This window comes from Mytilus trossulus, chromosome 10, assembly GCF_036588685.1.
Source record: "Mytilus trossulus isolate FHL-02 chromosome 10, PNRI_Mtr1.1.1.hap1, whole genome shotgun sequence".
Lineage (NCBI taxonomy): Eukaryota > Metazoa > Mollusca > Bivalvia > Mytilida > Mytilidae > Mytilus > Mytilus trossulus.
In genome coordinates this window covers 3,633,091-3,639,090 of record NC_086382.1, presented here as the reverse complement: position 1 = coordinate 3,639,090, position 6,000 = coordinate 3,633,091, and the positions used below count along the sequence as shown (strand labels likewise).

At 34.6% G+C, this 6,000-nt stretch overlaps 1 protein-coding gene across 2 annotated transcripts in view; it reads left to right on the top strand.

Moving 5' to 3' along the window:
* Nucleotides 1–291: 291 nt before the first annotated feature.
* LOC134686740 (uncharacterized) overlaps nucleotides 292–6,000 on the top strand; it is a 29,565-nt gene continuing 23,856 nt past the window's right edge. For both annotated transcript variants that reach the window (XM_063546457.1, XM_063546452.1), the window contains exon 1: nucleotides 292–458. The gene's annotated coding sequence lies outside the window, so the exon portion shown is untranslated. The remainder of the gene's footprint in view (nucleotides 459–6,000) is intronic.

Here is a 6,000-nt window from a genome sequence, read left to right as displayed (position 1 = left end):
AATCCCGCACCCAAACTTCAAATAGTTTAAATACCATTGTATAATGATAAAACTGTGTTTAATGTCGAATAGTTCATACGAATTGATCGCAAGTTACAAGTTAACTGAACAATTTATCCTCTATTCACTAAATTTATAAAGCCCAATTTCATTTACAACACGCGTGTGATGTGACGTTAGTTCACACATAAACATTTTACCGGTCGACATAAATTTCAAGTCACCCCGGACTGGACCTGACTTTTGACGTGTTATTCTTTTGATGTCATTGTGTGTATTGGATTATCAGGTATTCCGTTACACAATACATTTATATTTACGAAACGAATTGACGTGCAGTTAGATTGGTTTTGTATGAATGCCAGTCAAATCAACAGAGATTAAATGAAAAAGTTGATAAAAATCAAAAATACAGGTGTGACTGAAGGCATTTCAGGTGAAAAAGTCTTCGAATAAAGGTAGGCAAATTGACATTTTGTATTTTATGCGAAAAAACCTGTTTTCAATACTAATAATATAAATTGAATGCAAAAAAAAGTTTGTTTTTTTACATCCATTCATTAGAACGTGCGATAATTCTTATTATTAGAATACTTAATTAAATATCTGCTTTCTCGGCAACTGTAATTAAGTATATTTTCACATATAATACTCTGTACCAGTAACACTTAATTTTTCACAAAATAATCATAAACGGTACTAGAACACACCCGTGATATCGCGGGTCCGTGATTGAATTAAAGTATATAACTATGCGCAAGCCTTATTTTAGTATTAGTTGTGTCATCTGATAAAGTCATGCCGATTATAAGATACACAGTTTTCTCTGCTTTCAAATCTTTCTGTTTGAACCCGTCGAACTGGAACTTATCAATTATTGGTAATATTAATTATTTGGAAAACAAAAGGTCCTGGAATGGAGTATTTTTTAATCAACAGCATTGTCCTATATAAGTTATAAATAAAGTTGAATTCTTTGATTTGCTGTTTTACGTCATGCCCGCTAACAAATTGAAAACTGTACCTATGCGCCTTATTTTCAGTACAGATTTTTAGTATTCATGTTGTTATCTTAGAAAGTCTTACTGATTAAAACACTACAATAGGTAACAATTTGACAATTTAGTAGGGTCAACGTTACCATGTGATTATGACCCGTGTATATAGCATATATTCATATTGTTATCTTAGAAAGTCTTACTGATTAAAACACTACAATAGGTAACAATTTGACAATTTAGTAGGGTCAACGTTACCATGTGATTATGACCCGTGTATATAGCATATTAATCCTGAATACACCGTTTGGTGGTGCGCCTGTCAGATGCGGAACGTACAGATAAGGTAATAGGTAACAGGCCCAAGACCACAATTAATGACCCCACTTTTCGTTGTTCACGAATATAGTTCCCTTTAATTTAAGTGTATTTCTTCTTAAATTTTTTTCTTTCCTTTTCTCAAACATTTCTTAGCTTTTATAAGGTGGAAATGAAAGAAGAGAGGTGAAATAAATTTTTAGATGTTTTATTTTAACTGATTTTGATATGGAAAGAGTGATTAGGCCAGGTGCAAAAAGGTGATATTTACAGTTTTCGGAACATCTCTTGACTTGTCCATAGGGGTATGGATGTGTATTGGCTAAATTTGTAAGTTGTAAACATGCAATTTTTCTGAAACTTGGACATATTTTTGGACTTGTACTGTACATTACACAAACAAAAGATCTGCCAAAAAGAATAGTTCAAATTTTTTTAATGAGACAAAACGTTATAAAGAACTAATAGAGGAATTAATTGTGGTCTCGGGCCTAAGAGGCTGATTCCCAAAATCTTGAAAATAAAGAATGGACCAACTTTATTGGTAGAAAGTCACTTCAAATGATAAATACTAGTTGTTTAATGTATTTTTAACTTTTATATATCATGATTCTGGGATATTGGGCACTTTAGGGGTATTTTTGGCCATTTTGATGCACTGAAAGACCTTTGACCCCTGTTTCAGCCCTTTCTGTCAATTCTGTTGGACCCCTTTTTATTTTTTGAATATATTACTACTCTTATGTCTTTCTAAAACAATATCTTCAAAATGGATGCATTTTTTCAAAAATATAGACAAAAACTGAATGATAGCTCTGCACCTGGCTATAATGGGCAGTGTCAAATTTGGACAGGTTTATGTACACCTAATGGCAAATATGGGGTTTTAAATTGTAAATTTCCAGATGCCAGAGGGTGGAGACAAATGCATGTGCACAGGCTTGCCTACATGGTGCATCATCAGAATATTTTTATTGATAAATCTTATGATGTTTCGCACCTGTGCCACAATTCCAAATGTATTACTGTCGGGCATCTGTCGTTGGAACCTCATGGTTTCAACAACAGCCGACAGTCATGCGTTTCAACCTGTTCCTGCTTGGGCCACCCAGAACCCCTCCCTCCCTGTAGAGTGGAGTTGAAAATGGATAATAATAATTTGGGTAAAATATTAATTGGGTACATTTATTTTAATATTCCAAGGGAAGGGCTGGCAAAAAATTGAAATGAGGGAGAAAAAGAAAAGAAATTTCAAGACTGATGTACAACAAATTCAGATTCTTTTTTTAATATTTGTGTGGCCCTTAAAAGGACCTTTTATGATTCTGTTTGCTGTTGGTCTTTAGGTGGATCAGCTGGTATCTCTGTCAGCAGCAGGTCTTGCATTGAGCTTTGGTTTGCAGTAGCTGTCATGGTCCTGGAACTGTAAGGCAGGCTGTGGATCTAATTGGTCTTTACAGTAATAATCATGCTTTTTATTCATTTCCCTCCATGTTTTGTGCTCGGCTAACTTTTCTGCATTCTGCTTTAATCTCCTTTCTTGAACTGCTGGTCTCAGTTCATAATCCTGACTGTATTTGAAGTTAGTGTCCATTTTCTTCAGGTAAAGTTGACTTCTAGTTGAAAGGTCTACTCCTAGATTCTTACATTTCAGTTGGGTTGAAGTTCCTGGCATGTTGTTATTTCGATGTACACCTGAGGCAAGTCGTCCTTCCATGTTTTTGGAGTAAATTACATTTTTTGGCAAATTTACACTCATTGCTCTGTGAACTCCTTCATTTTTGTTTGTATTGTCATACAGTCTCATACTTTCAACAGCTGCTTTTGTTAGTTTCATTTTTAGGATTTCTTGTAGTAAAAATTTGTCTGTTTTATCCATTTGCAGGGCAGTGATTTGGTATGTGGACAAGTAATGGGAACGACTCCACCAGTTAAGTGCAGCATCACCTTTGCAGACAATGGAATGTTCCTGACACAGGGTGCAGTCACCATCATAGCAGCGAAGAGTTGCATCTAGAACTTTTGGTAAGTCTTTACTCATATCATCAATGTTTTTGTCGTACTTTTCCATCAGTTTATTAATTATCATGGAGCATCTGCACTTAATATCTTTGCTAAACACTGTCTTTAGTTGTCTATTTTCTTCTTTTGTTTTACCATGGAACATTCCCGCACTGTATTGAGCACGATTAGAGGCCCTGAATTGAGACTGCCCCAAATGTACTGGATCTGCGAGTCTTTCTACCTCCCACATTGGTTCCAGAGCTTTAATAGCATCTTCAATACCTCTAGCTGAACGTCCATCTCCATCTGTAGTCACATACCGTACAAGAAATTTCTGTAGTCCTAGCTGGTTTCCCATCTCTTTTCCCAGCTCATACTCTGACAGGGCAGCAGCTCTGTATAAATTTGAAGTACATTCTTCATGGCCAGGACATTCTATTGGAAAGCCTTTCCCTCTAAGCCAAGCCCCTTTCCAGCACATCTTATTCTGCACAACTGCAGCTACAATAAACTTTCTGTCTGTCATTGTTTCAATACCAAGTGCGAATGCTTGAGTGGCATTCTGACCGGGCTTCTTTTTACTAACAATTGTATTGCTGTTGTATCTAGCATCCACAGTTATATTGATTTCATTTTCTGGTACACCTCTCTTTCTGTTCACTTCTTTTACTTGTTCAAGTTTCTGTGCCATGTCTGTTTTGTTAAGTTTGACCATTTCAGCTGCTACTCTGTTAGATGTGCGTTGCATACTGCTTCGGCATGGTGGTGGTGTGTCAACTCCTGCAAGTAGTTGCTGCACCGTGGTATTTCCAATTGGGCAATCCTGCAAAGCAGATGCAAGGGCTACATTTGGTTGTCCTGGGTTGGGTCCTGGTTTACCATTAGCTATTTCTTTATACATCTTCGTTCTGTCTCCAATAAAACCACAGGTTAGGCATTTTAGGGTATACTGCCAGCAAGTTCCCCACTTTTTCTGTTCATGATAGTCCACATTCAACCTAGGACAGGATGGTGACTCCATTTTATGTTTATCATAAGTAGTGTTGATCAAGCTGGTTGTCAGTTGACTGTCTATCCATCTCATACCACAATGTAATGCGTTGTTTTCTTCTATTTTCAGGTTAGCATTCGCTTGCGGTCGAAGAGTACAGATGTGACCAGTAGCATTTTCACAGTCAGGAGATTGTAAAGTTTGCCGCACATAGGAAGTACTTGCACTAGCTGAATCAGGGATCTGTATTGGCGTCCGGCGTCTGCTTCTACCACTTGTGCCTACAGGGAACCATCCAGGATTTCTTGGAGAGTTGTCTTTCTTTGACCTCTTCTTGCCTTTGCTATATGGGGTATAACCTTTAGTGAACATTTTAAAAATTTTAACTGGATCCGTAATATCACAACTTGGACTGATAGCATAAACTTTGGACATCCTTATATTTATAATCAAGCACTGTATGATATCTGCTTTGATGTACATTTTTTCTTTTGATGCAGTCTGTGACATGGATTTCAAGAGACCACCTTCAGAGGCAACTCTGAATTAACAGAGTTTTCTTAGCAGTATCCAACTAAGCCAATTAATGTACTATTAGGGGTTCAGATAAAGATTGTTTTATCCAAATCTATTGAAATAGGTTACTTAATCATTTATTAAGAGATTAATTGAACAAAGAAGCATATTTTTTTTTTTATTAATTTTTTAGATAATTTATTTTTCAAAATGCAGTATAATTTTTAATAACTGTTTTTTTTACAAAAATCTGTTCAAAAATTTAATTCTATTTATCTATAAGGATAAACTAAACAGAAAACTTCACTAAAAAGTTTATTTTAGAGGAATATTTCAAGAAATAAAGAAATTACACTAGTTTGAAATTTTCTATACATGTAATCTGACCTGATGATACACTTGAATATTGGTACCTCAGGTAAACAGGCCAAGTACCTGTGAAATTTGACTAATTAGTGTTTATGTTATATTTTACTTATTACAGATAAGATAAGCAATTTTTTAAGATAAGTTTTGGAAGTAAATTTTCTTTTTAAATATTTTAAATGGATTTTTTTTATATCTAGTGTTGGTATATTAACCAAATTAAAAAATAATTAAAGAAAAAATTTAATTTCAATTAGAAAAACATATTTTTTTATAAATTTTCTTTCAGATTCTAGAAATGTAACCATTTAGCTACTATAGACATTTTACTTTTATAAGATATCATGTTTAACAAGAAAGTTATTAAACTTTTACTTTTCCTAGTAGTTTTATGTTTTTATAATTTCATGCCAGAAAATACCTAGAATTATCAACCTGAGGGTAGTGTTATTAAAACTATCAGAACTGCCATAAAACTTGTCGGATTGATTTGATATTTGGTATGCTAGTTGGATATAGAATAAGCTTAATGCGTGCCATTTTTTGGGGCATTATATTGAAGAAAAAGGGTCTAAGAGGCTGATTCCCAAAATCTTGAAAATAAAGAATGGACCAACTTTATTGGTAGAAAGTCACTTCAAATGATAAATACTAGTTGTTTAATGTATTTTTAACTTTTATATATCATGATTCTGGGATATTGGGCACTTTAGGGGTATTTTTGGCCATTTTGATGCACTGAAAGACCTTTGACCCCTGTTTCAGCCCTTTCTGTCAATTCTGTTGGACCCCTTTTTATTTTTTGAA